Source organism: Melospiza melodia, chromosome Z (assembly GCF_035770615.1).
Source record: "Melospiza melodia melodia isolate bMelMel2 chromosome Z, bMelMel2.pri, whole genome shotgun sequence".
In the NCBI taxonomy this organism is placed as follows: domain Eukaryota; kingdom Metazoa; phylum Chordata; class Aves; order Passeriformes; family Passerellidae; genus Melospiza; species Melospiza melodia.
In genome coordinates, this window is record NC_086226.1 from 28,702,965 (window position 1) to 28,724,700 (window position 21,736).

The 21,736-nt window shown below is 40.0% G+C and overlaps 1 long non-coding RNA gene across 1 annotated transcript; it reads right to left on the minus strand.

Annotated features, from left to right (window-relative positions):
• Nucleotides 1–278: 278 nt before the first annotated feature.
• On the minus strand, nucleotides 279–7,773 carry LOC134432447 (uncharacterized). The gene is made up of 3 exons (XR_010031335.1): nucleotides 7,639–7,773; nucleotides 1,748–2,365; nucleotides 279–353 (listed from the first exon to the last, which is right to left on the minus strand). It is a non-coding gene; the product is annotated as an uncharacterized LOC134432447 (long non-coding RNA).
• Nucleotides 7,774–21,736: the final 13,963 nt, after the last annotated feature.

Consider the following 21,736-nt stretch of genomic DNA (forward strand, 5'->3'; position numbering starts at 1 on the left):
AGTGACCAAACTAGCAGGGTCTGAAGTTATTGGCTTGGTCTCTGGAATGGCTTTTGTTTCTTTGGTTCTTTGTGGTCCTGTACACTCAACTCCAATTTTTTTCTGCAGTTGAATTCAGAAAACTGAAACATTCTTTGCAGCTGAGACTCAAAAGGAAAGCTCAAGACAAAACTTCAGGCAGGTTCCCCAGGAGCAGGAATTTCAGTCCTTACCTCTCTTCCTCTTCACTCTTCAAAATCCTACTGAAGCTGTCAATACCAACCTCATGTTGTTGCTATGCTGAGTTCAGCTCCACTTTTCTACCTTCTGCTCACACATCCTTCCCACTGGATGGCAATGCAAACCTCAGCCACCTGTATTAGTGTGCACACAGACACACAAGCAGATCCAGAGAGTGAAGACAAATTTGAGAGGGAGGAAATGATCAAAGATGTCGTTTACCAGCCCAGCTTCCTGAGTTGTACCACTGAGAGTAAAATTAACCTTCCAACCATTGCATCTGAAACACTCTCAGGCTTCTAAATTCTCCTAGAAATTCTCCTAGGACCTGGATTTAAAAAGCCACAGCACTAGAGTAATGATGTCCTGATCTTGCACCACCAAAACCAGCATGAGAAGTGTCTGGAGTACATTTTGTGGGTTGATACTGTCACTTTCAGAGACAGGTAGCCAAACACTCATCCTGCAGCCTCTCTGTGCTGCACAAAGTGCAGGAAAAAAGGTAAATAAATGTCCAATCCAAAAACAAGCAGGAATTGGTGATTTTTTACACAGTGATGCTCCTGTGCTACTGAAGCAGAAGGACACTTGGTCTCTGCCTGAAAATTCTCTGTTCATCCCTGTCTTCTCCTGGTCTTCCTCATTCCAGTCACCTTAACACAGACCCAGACTCAGCATCTGTCACAAAATTGTGTATCCCTTTCCCCTCATCACTTTGATCCAATTACACTTTGGTGCATAGATAAGAAGCATCAGCAGGAATTGGTTTCTAATTCTGTCACTTGTGACAGAACTGCTATTTACTGCATTGCGTGCAGTAAACAGCTTTGCTTTGTTGCAGCTCCTTTTTATGATGATCTAGAGCTTTATCAACAGAACAACTAAATTCCTGTTCTGTGGCCTTTCTTCATGATCTGAAAGAAAATTGGCGCTTGATATGTCTAAAATAAGTTCCATAATGGCAGGAAAACTGCCATTCACATTCAGCGTGCTGAAAATATCAGATAAATGGCAGGCTTGGCTCATGTTAACAAGCTCTGCACTTCTTGTGTTCGTTTCATCTGTGACAAAATTCAGCACTTAGAAGTCATTAAAGCTGCATTGTGCAAGTCAGAAATGCAGACAGATATTCTGAGAGAATTTTAATCATGTAATCACTGTACAAGACATTCAGATGTTGTATGTTCAGATTTATTTATTTATTTGTTATTTATTTATTTATTTATTTATTTATTGTCCCCCTTAGAAAACATGTACACAGACAAAATAACCAATTCTAAGAGACCAGCTTTTATTTATGCACCTCGAAGCAGCTGTTTTGAGGGTGGCAGGATTGATGCTGCTATCAGGGACCACATCATGCCAAAAGGTCATGTCCTAAAGCAGAGAGGAAAAGACACGTTCTGATGGGATATTTTCAAGCTCCAGAAATTTACAAACAGTGCCAGAGGCCTTTGGAGCAGCAGGAGCCTGCATGGCTGTCCCTGGATAAGTCACTCTAGTTGATGGCACTCAGAACAAAGCCTACCTGAGGTGAATGCGGCCATTGTCCTCTCTTGCTTTTACTGTTCCTGTTTATCTGCTCAGTGTGGTGATAGGAAGCACCAGCACTTTATTCCCCTGGACCTGGGGAACAGGGCAGTAGTTCAACATTTCAGGGCATTTCACAGGAGAACAACAAAGCAGAAACTTTAAAACTGCTCACAGAGCCAAAATACAGGGAAAACAGCAGAGGGGCAGCTGCAGGAGGTCAGGAGGAGCTACACACAAGGTTGCTCAGCACATCTCAGCCTCTCAGCTGCCTGCCCCTCGGTGAACCCTTCAGCTCTTCAATACTGCACCCACAAAAACCATGGGAAGGCAGAGAGGAGTGCAAGGTGAGTAGAAAAATGCCTTGTCTCCTGACATCCAACTCCAGTCTTGTAAAATTTTACCTTTACAAAGAGCAAGGCTTCACTTCTGTTTTAATCTGTCTGTCACCATACAGAAGACATGGAGGTGACATCCCCGGGTGCACAATGAAGGGATGTAAATTAAAGAAGAAGGGATCATGGCTTCCTGCTGGTATCACTTCTGCCACTTCAAGTTTTCTGTGGGTTTCTGAACCTGCCAGTTCAAGGCGAAGTTATTTCTGAAAATTTGATTTCTGAAAGACAAAAACAAAAGGAACACTTTTTCCACGGTAGCCATATATGAAATTCAGAGCAAACAGAAACTACATTTAGGCGTGGTGAAACATAAGAGAAAAAGAGAGAATCTTTCATGCTGTCTGCATTTTTATGCTGCAGAAACTGAAAAGACTAAACCCTCTCTGAAAAAGCAAACTCAAAAAGTTCTCAAAATCCACAGCTTAACTTCTCAATAAGCCAAAAAAACCCCAAACAAACAAAAAACCAAAAAAATCCCCAAAAATAAACAAATGAACCAGAAAACACCAACGCTAGAAAGCTCACAAATTAGGCTACTTTTCATATCCTTTTCATTTGAACAAAAAAAAGGTAAGTAAGCTTCAGAAAAATCTTGGTTTTCAGAGCTCTCAATCTCCTGCCCCAAAGAAAGGAAGGAGCCCCAACACCAAAAAATTTCTCAGAGAATGGGTAACTTGCAGCTTTTCTTTTAAGCAGTTAAAAGGCCAGCCACTGTATCTGTTTTGAGAGCAGAGCTCCTCAGAAAGGCTTTCTAGCAAAGCTTTGGCTGCTTGCTGAGCCAAAATATGTGGCTTTAACAAAATGGCAGCTGCAACAAAAGCAAGAGCTACCTTGTGTTATAAAAATTACATTTATGAGACAAATTCCTGCTAGGGATCAGAAGGACAGAAAACCAGAACTGGACCCCGGTTCTGGTGGTGAGTTTATTTGGTTTCAGGATTATGGGTGCTTTTCATCCTGAGGTCTGAGTATTTATGAACCTTAACTGATCATTACAACAATTACAACATCCCAATACTATGACAAGGTAATATTATGAGACTCTGAAATATTGCAGGTAAAGCAGAAGTGGTGAAAAATTCCTTTTCTCCTGTGATTTCAGAAGTTATCTTTGGCTCCTGGTTGATATGAGCAGTAAGACAAAGAGACATATTATGTCTGTCGTGGGAGTGTATATCTTTTTTTTATCCCTGTCAAAGCACTGCAGAATTTCCTTATAGGACTGCATTTAGCCAATGGCATGGGTTATAGCAGGTGTTAGTTCCATCTTCATTTTCTTTAAACTGGATGATTTTTTACCATAAGGATTCCTAAGAAGTCTGTTCACATTGTGACAAATGTCAGTGAACATCCATGAGTCACTGCTCATTTGCTCAGGCCAGTGGCCTCTGGCTGTCTCAGCTCCTGACATATTAGCCACATGAGAATATATGTTCCCATTCCTAGTGCATTTCTAGAAACACATCTTTGCCTGACTCTTGTGGTTAACAATCCCACATCTCGTTCAGGAGCTTCATGAAAATCATGGGAATTGAAGGAGGAAAGTTTTTAATGTGGAAGGTGTATTTCAACCCTCCAACTTTGTCCAGAAAAAAGCCTAACGATGAATCTAGCCAAGATCTACAAAAAGCATATCTGAAATGAACAGTATGATGTTTTTTTTGTGTCTATAGCCAAAAGGGTGAGGAAATAAAGGCAGTAAATCTGTGTATTTACTTAAAATCTTATTCAAGAGATAGGGGCTCTGAAACAAAGGAAACAAACTGCACCACATTTTTTAGTTTTCATTTTGCATTAAAATCCTGTCTTAAGGATCAGGCTGAAAGAATCCAGGAAGTTCTATCTAGCATGCAAAAATGTGTTGTAAATTGACAGTCCAGCTTTTCCACTTAAGTCAGGCATGTGCAGGGCGTTTGTTTAAATAGACTCTAAGAAAGGAGATGCTTCTATTGTGTCTTTGCCTCAGCATGAAATCCCAATGAAGTGTCACATCAGTGGTCAGAAGTTGGTGAACCAAAGCATCTGCCTTGGAAAACTTCCAATAAATACCACCAGAAAACTCCCTAAACCACCATGACCTTAGTTAGCTTTACCAGGATATCAGCTCAATCACAATCTTTCCTTTCCTTGATTCTTCAGAGTTTTCAACTTGCAGGTCATGAAAACATAAGGTCACATTCTCTTCTTGGTTTCCTTCAAATAACAACCAGTCTCTCTCTTGAGCCCAGTCTGGCATTTGACCTTTCACAACATGGAAAAGGTGACAAATAATTTCCACTGTTTTCTCTCTGAATGTCAGAATTTAATGTTTTCTGGTTTATTCTTTCGTGTATTGCCATCATACTTTGTTTTGCCTGATCCTGACTGAGTATATACTGCATTGCTGTTTTCCCATTTGATTTGTTATGAACCCAGAAGAGTTTTCTTCAGTCCAGGTACACTTAATATATTAGGTATATGAAAGCATTTTAAAGTGTAAGAAAGGCATTTGATTCTAATAATAGATGTCCCAAACACACAGGATTTATTGTTTAGTTTCATTTTACTTTGGTTCACTATGAAGAAAATAGGACAGGGAAACAGCAGACACAAAATTTAAGTCCAAATCTGGATGTGAATTGAGGTTCCTCGTTAACTTTTGCTGTGATTCCTGATTTCTAAGTAAAATTCTGACACAAAAGCTGTCACCATATGCTTCCAATTGCTCATAGCAAGCAGGACCCAGAATTACCCACACAGGCATGATGTGCATCATTTCCACCAGTTTAGAGACTGCCATGGAACTTCAAACAAGTCATATTTAATTTGCATTAGAATATATTTTCCAAGCAGATCCTGGATTTACCTGCCCCCACAAAAGGAGATATTTGATTAGCAATGGCAAGCAGGGTGGCAGAGCCCACTTTCCTGCCAGCCTGGATCAGGTGGTGGAGCAGGATCATGACAGAGAACACATGGAAACAAAAGAGTTCCCTGTCATACCAGAAGTGCACAGTTCTCATTTCCAAATCCTTACAGCTGCCCAAGTCAGATCAAGAGCCTAAAGGAAGTAACAAGACCTCAGCACCGTGGCAATCTTTTTTGTAGTCAAAGAAGACGCATCCATGTGGCTAAAATACTGTATAGGAAGCATATTTCACATGTAGATTTACTGCTTTATTGTGAGGAATTCACTTTTTTTCTAACCATGATGTTCTCAGCCAGTTCAGACATCAGGAACAAATATGTAACTGGTTATTTCATGCCCCACTTATTTAGATTTTACTAAAATTGATCAGGATAATGGTATGCTATTCAAGCAAGGAGGAAAAGAAATGCACCTTTTTACTTTAATAGTAAAGCAGGTTTGTCCCCAGATCTGTGCAAGATGCAAAAACAATATTGGATTACTGCACATCCAGATAAATACTTTTTCGTGGAGACAGAATGGAATTATTAGGTTAGCTTCATTATTCAAGAATGAAAAAGAAACAAGAAAAGTAAAACTGGAATTATAGGCAAATTTTCAAAACTGCTGTTGTTTTAGTATTGCAAAGTGTAATATAACAAGAGAAGTCAGGTTTTCCTGGCATGGATGGTGTGCCAGCTGTATGAGGCATCAGCTAAACCAGAGCAGAGTGGCAGTTACCTACAGGTCATTTATTCCATGTTTTCCTTAGCCTGCTGCTGGTGTTGACACAGTTACAAGACTGGAAATATCTCCTTGCTTTCCCGTTCAAGGATCTGTATGGATCTGCTAGGAATAGTCTCAGACAGTTCCTCACTAATGCCAGTTTTGATCCTTTTATTTCTTTTACTTGGCCAGCCCAGATCCACTGATCACCTGGGACTTGGGGAAGCTCAACCACCTGTGAGAGCTTCCAGCATGCAGCTCTTCCTGCTCTTCTGTGCTGCATGGCAGGAGCAATTTGAATAGACTCTGAGAACTCAGGGAATCCTGGAATCACAGATCTTGGAAAAGACCTTTCAGATCACTGAGTCCAACTATGAACACAGCAACGCCCAGCCTGCCACCAAACCATGCCCCCAAGAGCCACATCCATCTGCCTTTTAAATCCCTCCAGTACAATTAAAGCCCTCCCCAGGACTCTATTCATTTTGGTCTCACCTTCTCCAGGTGCCAGCATCAGAGCTGGGGTTTATGCAGTTCAGCTCTTCATTTTTCTCGCCTGCAACCTCTTCCTACACTTGGCATAGCACAAGGCTGCAGCACTAACAAGGACTCATGTTTGCATGTGGTTCTGCCTTTCTCATCTCAAAAATTCTTCCTGGGTGTGCTTCAGAGAAAGTATCTTATGAGTGAGAATCATTCTATTTACTCTTAAATCTTACTCTTAAAGCTCACTGCTTGCTAAGAGCTGAACAGACACAAATGTTTGACATTAAAAAACTGCACTCAATGACAGCATAGATTTTTCTTATGTGTACTAGTTTTTGTCTGCTTTGCAAATTAGCATCCTGGGCAATTGTGCCTAGGCAAGTACAGGAATATTTAGTAGTAATGTTACTAAGCCTTGAGTACCTGATATGGTTTAAAATGTATTTGGCTGGCTATTGGCTGTCTTATCTGACCAGCAGCTCAGGAAAAATGGTAATGCATCATCACATAGGTCAATGCATTTAGGTGCATCTTATTCTTTAACGTCCTTGCCTGTTTAACTAAGGACTAACTAAGGAATTTCAGTCTTTTGCTATAAAAATGCATGGAATTGTCCCATTATATTCCAGGAAAGTTTAATTATTATTAATCGCCTCTCCATCTCCAATCTGTGAGGCCTTCCATAAATTGCTACAATTCACTAATCTTCACACATTCTGAATACTCTGGCTTTTGGAGGCACAATCTGGGTGCAGTCAGCACTGACTGATCATAGAGGGCTCCTGCAGCCACAGCTTTCAACATGCTGCCCACTGCCCACCTTTGTGAGGTGATGAGAGAAACCCTTCATTTGGCCCAAAAAGCCAAAACCCTGTCCTCACAGTGCTCTCAAGTAACAAAGAGCAGGAAACTTGTGCCAGGGAGAAAGTACAGAAGTGGAGCATCTTCCAAAAAATAAACTCATGGCACTGGGCAGTGCTGGAAGATTAGGAGGGAGGAAAACAGAACCCATTGTGATAACTTACTGCTCATTTTTAGTACAGGAACTGCTAATTTAAAAGATGTTTTGTCCTCTGAAACAAGTCCTTCCTAATCCGAACATATTTATAGTAGCCATTACTATCATATTAGTAATATTTTCAAGCCCCTTTTCTTTTCATTGTTTAAACATCTGACTCCTCTTGAATATCAAGCCAAACACAAAATACCCAGCATCCTTCATGAAATATCCCTGTAATGGATTAGAAGAGACAAAAAAAAAAAAACCCCAAAACTATTGTAGGAGAGACATTATGAGCCTGAGTTTATAACCACATTCTAACCAACTCAAGGAAGAATAAATGGGTCAGTAGAGAAACAACAACAAAACCTCTCAAAGGAAAGAGGGCAAACCTTGAGCTCATGTAAACTTCAGCTTCATTAGAGTCAGTGTATCCAGGCCTGTGTACACCAGGAGAAAATATGGCTCTGGATCTGCTTCTTCTGGTGGGGACCATATGGCAAACCTTCACATGACTGAGCTCTCTTCATAAATGAACGCCTGTGTCGAGCTGACTTTATACACGAGTTTCCTGTTTGTGACTTGAGTAACAGCCATGAATAATTCATAATGGAAAAATACAGATTTACAGTGCTTTTCCATCATTTTGCCACCAGGCTTGTGCTCAGCACACTCAGGCAGTACCACTTCTGGAGACTTTAGTAGGCAAGGCAGCATACTTCTTGTGGAAGAAGTACCTGTTTGGGTAGCACCTGATGTCTGCAATGCCTTTCTCACATAATTCCATGAATTGTGGCAACACAGTAAAGGACGAAATACTGAGAATGAAAACAAGGATGCCAGACCATTAAATCTACTCTGGGGGCAATTTTATTTACAAGCAGTTTTTAGCATGGTGGATGCAACAGGTCACCATCCTCTAAATTATCTGAGAGGTATTTTTCACCTGCTGTCTCACATTCAAGATCACCTATGGCACAGGGCAAACCTCAGCACTGCCCAGAGGGCTTCTCCTCTGCAACAGAACCACTTATTTCACTCAGTTAATCACAGCAGACAGAGCAATTCTCAGTCCACAGACTTGGAATAAAAAAGCAGGAGTGCCCTCCCTGCCTCTCCAGTTGCAGAGAACGGCATTCCCCTGGTGTCCATCCCTTTTGCACTGCTAGCACAGCCAAGCAGTCAACACCATCTCTGGCTACAACAACTCCACATGCTTATTCTGAATTTTTAATTGCAGTTGTTTTGGTGCTTGTCTGTTTGCAAAAAAAAAATAAATTATCAAGATTTGTCAGTGTGCTATATAATGGGAAAGTTTAAATCTTATTTTTCTTTTTTCTTTTCTTTTTTTCTTTTTTAAATTTTTTTTCTTTTGCTTTGCTTTTGGCTTTGTGGAGTTTTGTTTGTTTATGGTTTTGTTTGTTTGTTTGGGGGTCTTTTTGCTTGGTTGTGTGGTTTTAGGCCTTTTTTGGTGTATAGGTGTTTTTGTTTGATGGTTTAGTTTGGTTTTTTGGGTTTGGGATTTTTTTGGGGTTTTGGTGGGTTGTTTGGGGTTTTTTTTTTGGTGGTTGGATGGTTTTGTTTGTTTGGTGTGGTTTTTTTGTTTGGTTGGTTCTTGTTGTTTTTTTTAGGCCCTAAGATACTGGCCTTTTCAGCAAAGATCCAATTCTTCAAAATCAATTAGTAATTTTGGTCTCTCCATTTTAGTGTGTCCAACATCAGATACATCAATATTACCTCATTTTCTGAAATAGCTCAGTATTCAGACTTGGAAAATTGGACCTTCAGGTTAACCAGTCACTAATCCTCAGTTCTTATTTTACTCCCTAGCCCCTCGGCCACAAATCTCTTTTTCGATGAGAGAGAGAGAGAGACTGGATTTGTTTCTTCAATGACATATTCATTTACCCATCAAAGGAAAAAAAGTGGTGAATCAAGACACAAGAGAAAGAAAAAACCAAGAAGCAGCAATGAACCATGAGTCAGACTTGAGTCTGCAAGGAATGACTGTCTGGAGTTAGGGCTCCACTAAATCCAACCCATCACAGATTGATGAAGAACACCCTCATTTATTGCCTACAGGAATTTTTCTAAAAGGATTTCAATCCAAAATTCAGTTTTGAGAAGGAAAAGGAAGCTGGTGAGTCATAGGGTTGTAATGCATCAACTTCAGCCGTGTGTTTGCAGGATGATCCTACTTTCTCTTGCTGTGGATTAATAAAAGGAACTGAACTGTCCTTAACAACAGCATGTCAGGATGCTGTCACCTTTTTCACCTTCAAAAATTTCCTTAAAGTTATCTTTAAATAATGCTTTGCATTAGACAAATTAAACTAACATAGATGATTAAAAAAAAAAAAAAAAAACAAAAAAACAAAACAAAACAAAACAAAAAAAAACCCAAAAAAAAAAAAACCTTTCAGATCCTGTTTTATGTCTGGCTCTGTATGATAGACATCCTGAAACATGATCCATCACAAAAAGCAAATGTGTCTGCCTGAGTCCGACCTTGAGGGAAGAGCTGATGCTCAGAGATCAGCATCCTTTCCCTCCATTTGCCAATGTTCCACAAGGCAAAATATCAGAGAAAAAACCAGATTACATGAGACACATGGATATTAGAAGAATTCTGTGCAGTAGCCGTGAGGATTTCCTCCCCCAAAACAGACCTGGGAAATCACCACCTGGCAGATCCTCCCCAGAGGAAGCAATAGAGTGCAGACAGAGTTTGAAGCAGTTGATCTGAATATTAATAGGCAGACTCCTCCTGCAGTGCCAAATCCAGACCCAATGTGGAGGAAAGAAGGGTGGGGAAAAGAATCTGAGATAAGACTTCCTTAGAACAGGGCAGGGTATGGAGGAAATGGAAAACACAGAAAAGTGAAAGAGATTTGGGGTTTATCCTACAAGCTGGAGCTGTTGGAAGAACAAGGAATGAATGAACTTTCTTCAGAGTTCTCAAGAAGAAGGAAAATTATACTGATTACCTCTGAAGGCATTATAACAGCTTATGGACCGAAATTCATGGTGAATATTATATTCTCAAAACACTTTCTGATTCTCCTTGAAGACCCTGGTGTCTCTAGGGTACAATCATTGTCATAGTTCTTCAAAAGGTTAAGGCCAATTATAAGTGTTCTGAAAGAGCTCCATGTTTATGTAATCCACTAAAGCACGGTTAAATGATCCTCACATTTTGTTTGCATCTGTTGCAAGTGAGTGGTTCAGGTGACTTAAAGAAGGACAAGCAAGGGATCAGCAATAGTAGGTTTAATATAATTTGCAAAAGCACAAAAAACTTGGATGGCAAAGTTCATTCCGTTACTTAATATATATGGAGAGCCCAAAGAAAAACTAGAATGAAAGCAATCTACAATGATTTATATGGATACAACACCACAAGAAATTAGTGTCAGGAGACCCAAATAAAATTAGATCTTCAGGTAATTACCACAGACCATGCTAAGTACCTTTTTTTCACTATGAACTTTCTAAGCATCAAACTCCAGCTTTAAAACAAGTTCAGTTCTTCCCACAAAAGTGTTTCTGTCAGCAGATTAAAAGGACTCCATGCAAAGAAGCATGAACCAGCTTCCCTTATTCAGAAAGTTTTATTCAGAAGGAAGTTCTGTTCAGGATCTCTTGTATCTGTCACAAACAAATAAAACAATTTATTAGTTTTCATCATCTGATAGTTTATAGTATTGAACTAGCAGAAGCTAGAGGATTACAATGATTTCCACACCTACAGGTGGAAGAAATTACTACAATAGGGATGACAAAAGGAAATAGGAGTCCATATCCTGGTTATTTACTATTCCCAAGAGAACTGAGTTCAGATAAAGGCCAAATAGTTAGATAAAGCTCCATGCAAATTACAACATAATAAATTTCCAAACTTCCTTGTTTTGTTGTTTAGAAGAGAAGAATTCAGCAATCCTCACATATTATAAAAAAAGAGAGAAATAAAAATCAACACAAATTACATGAGTGTCTCTTTAAAAGTTCCCCTCAGACTGGAAAAGAAATCCCACTTCATAAGGCATTATCATGATGATTAAAATAGCTGAAACAATTTTATAAGGGGATAAAACCCTATACCCTATACAGAGGATTAGGTCATGGTTCAAAACCCAAGGTTTTGAAAACTCTTCCTCTGAACACCTCCTCCCTTGGGGTGGGATTAGAGGGTGATTGAAGCCCACAGGACTATTCATTTTCCAGCTTGTTACAGGGAAAATCACCTGAGTGAGCTGAGGCTTCGGGTCCTGGCTATGATCAAATCAGCTTTGATGGTATTTCTTGCCTATGAAATAGATACAATCCTGTCTATTTCAGGCCCTGTAAGAGCTAAATTTACTCAAATAACAAAGGAGAACCTAATTCTCAAAAAGCCCTAAATTTATACAAGGTGTATATTTAGAAGATTTCTGACTCCAGTGCTGAGCAAATCGAATCCACCCTTTGATTCTGCCAGCAGTGCCTGTGCAGGTGGCTAGAGAAGGACTAAAGCATACGGGTTGGACAGGAGGAGAACACAAGACAAATGCAAACAAAAAAAAAAAAGAAACCCCAGATAAAAAAAAAACCCAAACCAACCAAAACATGTCTTGGGGATTTGCAAGTTTCCTGGGTTTTTTTCTCAGAAGAGGAACAGTTTTGCCCTCCTTTCACTCGTTCAGCTCCAAGAGATACAAATTCTGGTCTTCACATGGTCACTGTGCCCTTCACCAGTACTTGCTTCATTCCTGAAGTCAGAAATGCAGCATCTGCTGCTCTTTCCTTGTCACTAGAACCAAACATCTCAGCTAAAAAAAAGGAATCAGGGTGGTCTAGATAAAATTGCTTTGCATTTCACAGTTTTCTGTTGCCCACAAGTATTTGCTGTCTTCAAGCTTAGGATAAAAAATATCAGTATTGCAGCTTTCTTAACTGGTTATATGAGGATATATACCTTTTTTTCTCACACTCATTTGTTTTGTATTTCATTTCCTTTTTGATTACAAACTTCTGTTTTCTCAGTATTGCCCCTTGATTCTTGAACTCCGGGGGGGATTCCCCTTTTTAGATTAGATGCTGAATGTTATCCCTTAGCCACACTGACACTAAACTTGAAGAGAGGAAAGTGAAATCATCAGGTCTGGAATATAAAAAGGTTGGGAAAAAGTATTATAATATGAATCCGCTACAAACCTTTCATAAGGGGGAAATCCTTCCACAAAGTGCCATAAATTAAATAGAAAACTTTTTAGTAAAAAAAAAAAAAAAAAAAAAAGCCAACAAAAAAACTTCCAGACTAAAAATCTTAACTCTTCTGGGTACTAAATCAAGAAGCTCTGATGTTCTGATGTTTTAAAACATTTATCTGTTATGAAATTCCAGACATTAATATTGACATTTTTTCATCTGAGTGTCTGAAAGCTGACTTTTAAGCAAAAATCTTTTAGCTCTTTGGAAGAGGTTTTATCCAATTCAGAAGCTGTTGTGAAAAGATGTGAAGTTTTCTTAGGGTTTATGTACTTAACAGTAAATTCAAAGTGTTGCCTCGTCACACTCCCAGGCATGTAAATTCTGATTCTAGTCTCGTGGCTCAAGGCTTCCTGTTCCTATGATAAACCCTAAACTCATAAAGTAAGAACAATGCCTAATGTTAACATTTGCAGCTCTTTTCTTGCTACCAAAGCATGAACCTTCTAAGTCATATTCCTGCAGAGTCATCATTCCTCTAATTAATTTGCCTATTAAATAGGCCTGCTCCTATTAAATAACCCAATATCCACTATTGCTTCTCTACAATGAAGGAAAATATCTTCATCGCCCCAATACTGACACACATCAGTCATTGGTTGTTGTCATGAAAATGAGGGGGAAAATGTCTTCTGGGGACATTAGAAAAGCGTTTTTGAGAATGTCATTTCAGTCCTGGCAATCATGAATAGGTGACAGTCTCTTGGTATGTGAGAGCTGCATAAGTAACTCGAGGCACCTTTGGGAATTTGATCCTCAGTCCCTTGAATAATCCAGCACAAGGAATTCTCTCTCAAGCAGTTTCTGCTTGAAAATAACGAGTGAGAGAAATACATTCAAGGCATGCAATTTTCCCATTGGTTTCTATGTTGTGAAGATCATTAAATAAAAAGAGAAGCGGTGAGGCAAAGGAAAAGCACTGGAGTTTTAAAGAAAACTCTGAGACAGCATGGGGAAAATTGCTTAGATAAGCCTAACCAGGTCCCAGAATAGGCTAGAAAATAAATAATATTTACATCAGGAATCCAATCTTTTGCCATTTTGTGAAGCAATAAGCTTGGGATCGATTTTGCTCATATATCTTTTATGGCTAACACAATGTGTTAGTAGACTGCAAATATAATTTGTGTGGTGTATTTCAGACACAGAAATACTCCAGAACTTTTCAGGCATACCTCATAGAGCTGCAAAAATCCACTGTGCACATATTCATCTGTGCAACTTCACTCTCATATCACTTGGAGTAGAATTACTAGCTCGCTCAAGGTTTGCGGAGTGGTATAAAATGGATGTATGAATTACAGAAAGGACAGAAAAAGAAACATTACTATCTGAGGGGTGACTGCTGATGGTGCTTGGAGGGGGCAGAAAATTTTAAGGCAAAACACTGAAAGATCTCAGGCAGTAGATGTAGACAGTGACAGAACAAGGCAAGAGTGAGAAAGAAACAAGGAAAGGACACAACTCTCTGGCAAGCTCAGCTGCAGCAGGCCTCTACTGTGCGTTGACATACTTTCTATTACGTGAGAAAATAATTGCCCACCACCAGGGAGTTACTGAGCTCATCTGAGTTGGGGTAAAAATAAGGCAATATTCTGAAATGCCTCTGAAACCAGAGATTGATTGATTGATTGATTGACTCACTCATATCACTGTTGTTATTTCCACCACTGAACTGCAAAATCTACATGCCACATTCAGATATCTAGATGCAAAAAACTGTCAACACAAAGGAATTATAGAAGAGTTTTGGCTGGAAGGGACCTTTAATGGCCATCTAGCCCAAGCCCTCTGCCATGGGTAAGCACATCTACAAGCAGACCAGGTTGCTCAGACCCCCGTCCAACCTGACAGACCAGAAGGTTTCCAGGCATGGAATCAGCTCTCTGGGCAACTTTTGCCAGTGTTTCTCCATTCTCTTCAGAAACAATCTAGCCTGGCTTAGATCAAAAACATTAGCCTTTGTCCTAGCACTACAGGCCCTACTAAAAAGTCAGCGTTCATCTTTCTCACAGATCCTCTTATGTATTAAATGGCCTCAATAAAGCCTCTCTGGAGCTTTCTCTTCTCCTGTAGGACTTAGCAGCAGGAGAAAAAGGCACAACCACCAGCAGGGAGCAAAACTACCTATTCTATTTCTGTGTGAAGAAAAACAGACAGATTAGGGGATGAGTAAATTTTTTACTCTTTCATATTTGTGGGATTTTCACGTGACCTTTCTCTGAGCCACAGGAGCACATATCAAAGCACCAGGCTGAATCAACCAGAAAGCTGTGCATTTACCAGGTACTGCATGGCCCTTCCTCAAGGAAGCCATTCCAATTAGAAAAGGGCTGACCTAAGAGCAAATTTTCCTTTAGTTTGCCATCATAGGTTTGATTCAAGGTCATCATGGTTTGCAGCATTTGCAAACTCTTGCCCTCTAAAATCTTTATCCCCATCACTGTGAGTTTTCAAATGCAATAGCAGCCCCCAGCAGAGTCAAAGAGCCTCCCCCCCGAAAATGCCATCTGTTTTCTACAACAGTAATGTCTGCTCCAGGAAAACCTGCAGTCTTTTGGAAGCAAGTTGCTTCCAAAGCTTTTGAGAATCTTCTGAATCCCTAACAAAAGATTATTATATTTTCTAAACTCCTGATCCTCACGTGAACATAAAAATAAATCTCCACCTTATTTATAATTGTTGATTGAGTTAGAAACCTGCCCCTTATCTAACAAAAAGAAAAATGGCATTTAAATCACTCTTAATTCATTTGGCTTTATGTTCATTCATTAGCTGAATACACTTTTCACCTGTATTTTTCATTATTCACAGTAAGTCTATTTTTACAAGAGTATTTTGACAACTTTTTAGCAGCAAATGCTCACTGATTTTATGGCAGTCCTCTGCAGAATGTTCAACATTATATGCTTCCCTGGCATGGTACCAGCAGAACTCAGTGTTTGCTCTTCCTTCTTAATTCAGTGTATGAATACCATTTGGAGGGTTCTAATATTTAAAACTACCCAGTCCTCAGCAGATGCCATGAATCTGTGGACAACATGGACCACAGGAGAGCAGCAAATAAACCATCGTGGACTCTCCCCACTTTGCCTAATTCTGCCAGGACCCTGCTGCTAGTACAAGTTATGTGGTTGGATGACAAGGCCTTCAGCTGGGATAATTTAATGTGTTCCGTGTGATTAAAGCATTACTACACTCATATGCTTATTCCTCCCACAGCTGATGACTTCTTGCTGGAATAGTCAAAGGGAACCTGGTTTCTACTGAATGCTCATTGGCTTTATATTCAAAAACTCATTTAGGTCTAGTATTACATTAACATATGATTCATCTGTATCCAAGCTAACTTTAAATACACAGAATAAGCTCAGTCACACTCTTTGCTTTCCTTGACTCTTCAGAATTTAACCTGCAGTTCACAAAGACACAATGATCACACACTCTGCTTGGTTTCCTTTGAGTAACACCATGGACAGCAATCTCTGGCTCATGACCAGCCTAGAATTTGACCTTTTTCCACACAGAAAATGCAATATATAACTTGCCCTAAAAATGTATTTCTGTCTTTGTTAAAAATGCTGTCAACGTGACCATTTTCATCACAACCTCAAATTTTGTGGATTAGCTCACAAAAGAATATAACTATTGAACAAGGAACAAATAGTACTGTTTTAAACAAAAATGTGGGTTTTTTTCCCCTAAAGGACTTTTTAAAGCCAGTCTGGAGCACTGCATAAAAGCATTCATATTTTAGTATGAATAGTGCTTATTTTGGATTATGATTGTTTCCGTGGGTGTTTGGCACCACTGTACCTAACTAACGATTCCTATATTAGGCTAGAGAGATTCAACTTCTTCCTGCAGACAGGTTTAGCTCCTTGACACACTTGCAGTGCTCCCTATCAGCTGTGGGTTGTTACCAAGGCAGGGACAGCACATTCAGACAAATAATTCTGAGAGTTTTCAATTATTATTAGTCATCAGCGAATAACTCATGGCAGCCTTAGTGAATCTTGTTTCTTTCATTTTCTGCAATCAGCTTATATTTCTTTCTGGAATATTTGTTGTTGCCCAAAAAAAATTGTCAGATGCAGTCTCAGATTGAAGATCTATCAAAAGGAGCTTCTTGTAAGTAGCTGCTGGACAGAATTCAAACTCATGGTAGGTTTCATCAGGCACACAGGGCTCAGGACAACTTTCTTATTCTATTAATTGCAAAACTGTGACTGGAAGACACGGGTTTGGGTTAGAACTTATTCATTTAATTAACCAGGGGGGGATTTAGCAGGGAGACTAAGAGAATGTTAGCTTCTTCTTCCACTCTAAGAACACAGGACGCAATTGTGCAGCTTCCAGCTAATCAATATTGTTTAGGACTCTGATCACATCTGAAGCGATTAAATACTTACTTTTTAAAAATGTATTCAAAGAAGTCTAGTGTCCTTATGGAACTTTCTCTTCTTAATTTGGTAGGATATCTGCAGAACAAAGCAAACTCAAGACAAATAAACTTACATTTGTAAGTCATTTCAAGGGACAAAATATGCATAATTCACTCAGTTGGAGTACAAGAACTCTGTTACACACAACTGAAACCATATTTGTAAACAAACCACTAGCTTAGTTTAAAAAAGTCCCAACAAACAAACAAATGCTTTCTCAAAATACTAGCTGCAGAAACCACCTGTTATTTTTGGTAGATTCAGATCATGTCAATTTGTCTTGAGGCAGTTGAATATTGGGTTTCCTGTGCTCACTTTTCTCCACCCCAAAATACATATGATTCCTTATTAGACCAATATTTGATCCAAGTCACATCAGATACTTCTTTTTTAATTATTATTTCTTTAGTGGGTAAATTCCTGCATTTGTCTTCTCCCTTACTTTGACTCCTAGCCAAACCAAGCAGCTGTGTACTCCCAGCTTACAGATCCATAAGAGCTATCCCCAACAGCTGGGGACTTTGGGACATTTAACTAATCTGTGTGGCTATATTATATCTCTGCTGTCATCCTTACATATTTATTCAGGTTCAGTTCATGAACAACTTGTGTGCACGTGGGAAATAATTCAGCCTGCAATTAAAGATGCCTCCTCCACAGCAAAAATGCCTCTAAGAATCTAGAACATCTTTCCCATTCATATTGAAATTCAGCAGCTAAAATAATATCTCCCCCAGTGATGTTCCTAAGGAGTTTCCTGCTGCCTGCAGAAAAAGTCTGAGGTAGGAGACCCTGAGCACTTAAATATGATCAGCATTCTGAACAGACTCCAAAATTTTTCTTTCACTTCAGCCTTTGTCAGCTATAAAAATGCTTCTGCCATTAATTTAGGAGCCAATGCCCAGGTGGCCAGCTGTTAATGTCACTGACAAACTGCTTGCTCCTGTTGAGTGGTGCCTCACTCCACGCCTGCTCCCACTGAGGTCAATTTGCTGGGGGCAAGCAGTGCACAAATTCAGCAGGATTTGGCCTTCGTTGGGAATCTTTTTATGAAAACTGAGTAAAGGACTCTTCTGGTTTCCTGCCCAGTCAAAACTTTTATGTAAGGTAGAAAGGGATAAAGTTCCTGCAGCACACATTAAAAATATGCTGGGGAAAGCAGCCTGGGTGATTCCTGCCTCAGGCAAAGACAAACCATCTGTGAGATTGATTTTGCTCAAGGACCTGGCTGTACTTGGCAGGTAACTGGGGAGGACAGGGAATCCTGGTGTCTGTCTCAGTGGGGTTGATTCTGGGTGAGAATTGTCTCCTGCCAGGTCTCCAGACCTGGCACCTGGCAGTGCCCATCTCTGCTACTCCACATTTGGGGACCTGAGCGCAACCACGCTGATCAGGAATGAGCTACCAAAGCATACCATGAGGAATGAGCTGTGGCCAAACTGGACACATGCTGCAGCAGTGGAATTGGGGCTGGCTTCAGCAGGTGACAATCCACCACCACACACCACCTCTCCCGCCCTGAAAGACTGCTGGACCCTCCCAAGGGCAAGGTCTAAATCACAGAGTGTCCTGAGTTGGAAGGGACCCACGGGGATCAGGGGGGCCAACACCTCGGTGAATCCCCCACAAAGGGATCAAACCTTGGTGTTATCAGCACGAGACAATCTCAACTCATTGCCTTCCCTCCTGAGTAAAATAATTTTTATTTCTTGCTCTAACAGCAGCCTCAGACAGAAGCAACAGCCTAAAAAGTGCATGGGGGAGGGCTGACTGTGTGAAATGTTTCCTTCTCTGAAATTAAATGCTGGCTACATTGGGACCCACAGGCAGTTTTTAAATGCCCTTTGCAGACATATTTTGAAGTTTCTAGATTTTTTTTCTATAATTGTGGAGATGGAGGTGGCTCAGAACTGCACTAATGGGATGTTTGCATGTACCTTCCCCACTCTAGGTCCTGGTTGCGTTTCCATCCTCCAACTCTTCCTGAGACCCCCAAGTACTACTTAAAATCAGCCTTCTCCCACCCACTGGCACCTGTTGGGTCACAACCTGGCCAAGAGAACCCCAGGTCTGGGGTTTTGAATGCGTTTTGTGAGTGTCTCTGCAGGTACACACATTTTTAAATTAATTTTAAATTAAATTAAATGCCAACTATGGTACAACTTAAATTGGAAAACATGGAGCAGCCTAGCCTTGCCTCCTGTAATTTTTTTGGCACTGTACTGCAGCAAAAATCCTGTGGTTTTTGATTTTGAAACCGAAATAAGCAACACATAACCTTTGTGTTCAGGGAATATCACAGAAATGGGCACTGGTAGATTTTTGAGGGTTATTGAAGATGAGAAGGATTTAACAACTACACCAAGTGAAGTAATAAAGTACAGGGGGGGTTTTACAGTGCTTTATTTATTGTGCCTATGTCATTGTCATGCTAAAACTGCACACTGCTCTGGGCATAAAGGAGGGTTTTAAAAATAATTGGAAAGCTGTATAATTTCATTGCTGTGGCTGATAAGAGTTGTGAAAGTGTTGTCTTAGCCTGGAAAGCTAAAAATTTCATCATATTGCATATATTTAAACCCTGATGTTTGTCACTTTTTCCATGATTTACTGTGGTTCGGACTTGTTTTCAGCCTGAAAATTACAAGATATTGCATTCAGTCTGCCATAGATTGACTTCCCCTAATCTGAAATAAGTGTGCTAAGTGTGAATTTTGCTTTGTGTAAAATAGCATTAAATGTGCTACAAACAAAAATTTACACAGGAATAACACCAAACTGGGGCCACTAAGAGAAAAAAGAAGCCTCTGATTATCCTCTTACTGTGCAAACTCTGCACCTTACTCTTGGATTTTCAGGCAGGAATGGCAATATTTTAATTACAGTAGATTAAATAAATTTGAGTAGGAATTAAATATTCTGAGCATTTTAAAAATAAACTCAGTGGACTTTTATAGAGATGGCCCATAAACTAAGGGAAAGATAGTTGTGAGAAAGTCTATCAAAAGATCAGAAAGTTAATGGTGCATTAGGAAGTGTGAGACCTGGTGTGACCTAAGTGGTGCATAAGGGATGGGAATTGTCCTGGTTTCCATAATGAAATAGGTCTCATCTCAGTCCATGAGGTGTTGGGGGATTTCCCTCCCCTGACTCTCCTTCCCATCCTACAGGGCTGGGAGTGAGCAAGGAGCTGTGTGGCCCTGGCTGCCAGCTGGGGATAAAACAGAGCAAGGACAGACCATAATTTTGCTTCTCTATAAGTGAGAGAAGCAGCTAAACTAATCCAGAGTACTGGATCATCAGTAGCCTGCAATCACTTTATTCCTGGAGGCATGTAGCAGATTCACTCTCAGCTCAGTTGCAGAAGCTGTGGAAATGACCAGGAAAACTTCTTTCTTCTGGGGGCCTGGCATCTAAACTCTCCACGGTCTTATCAACCCAACCAACTTCTCATATAAAAAACTTTTTAAAATACAGAAGACAAAAGAGTGAGCTCACTGAAGAGTCTTTTTTTAATAATTACAGAACCTAGGATTAGTTTGGGTTGGAAAGGACCTTTAAAAGTCATGTGGTTCAATCTCCCTGCAATGAGCAGGGACTGCTTTATCTTCCTATTCAGTACCTTTAATGAAAAGCAAAAATGCAGGTTTTTTTTCACAGCCCTTTGTCAAGGGATAGGGACACCTAAGCTTCTGATAAACACACACAAAACCATAAGTTCAATATGTTATGATTACGCCTTCATTTCTGATGCTTTGGGGGTTTCTCTGGAGGTTCACACATTAGCATCTCCATCTATAAGAGTTACAACTGACATTTAGCTTTTCTCCAGGTTTGCAAACAAGAGAGGAAAACCTTGACTTCCTTCCTCTTCATCAAAGAGCTCTCAGGTGCCTAAAGCAAATTACCAAGAGGATATTGGATTCAAGATTCTCTGGTGCTGCAAAAGTGGTGCGCTTTTTCTCAGAGGTGTTTGATTCCCAGGGTCACCCATGTGATGAGCCAGAGGAGTGCTGAGCTCTGTGTTTGAGAGCAAGAAATGGAAACTCATAAAAGACTCACAGAGTGTATAAGAGAGCTGAAAAGCCCAGGATTACATCATAAAGCCTAAGCTGTCTCTATTCTTTCTTTTTACATGATATATCTATCCTCTGCTATCCAGCACCGCTTTAAAAATACCTGAGCTTGCTCTGAGAGCACACACTTGCACAACAGGAATAATTTGACACCAGCATTTGTGCTTGGAAATTCTGTGAGTGTGTTGTTAAAGGGGACTTGTGTTATCCAAAACAGACTTTATAAAGATCGGGCTCTGTTTTCATCAGGCAGCCTGTGTAAATTCTTCAGTTCTTAGGTTGCTTCTGGAGTATGACAAAAACCATTTGTCATATTTACATGTCTAGTTGCTTCTCCTGCACCACCTTACCAGGAGAGCATCCAGCCTCACATTATTTAAAGGCTCCTTGGAACAAAAGCCACATATCCAGTTCATTTATTTCCTTCTAAAACCACAACCTTGGGTGAGTGCCGTTCTCACTTGTACTTTATCTCATGTGTCAGCATTTTACAGACACTTTCCTTCTGCCAGCATAATCTCCTATGTGAGCCTAATCCTGCCAAATTTCAGAATTATTTGCCCTTCTTAGACATTTTCTTTGTCACATATGTTTTTCTGATACCACTTTGAAGGGGATTTAATTGTAATCTAGACCACAGCAGACAAAACAAATTATTGAAGTGATCAGCAGCCTGCTCCTCAATACCACAACCAATACAGGACTCAATCCACAGGTGTGGG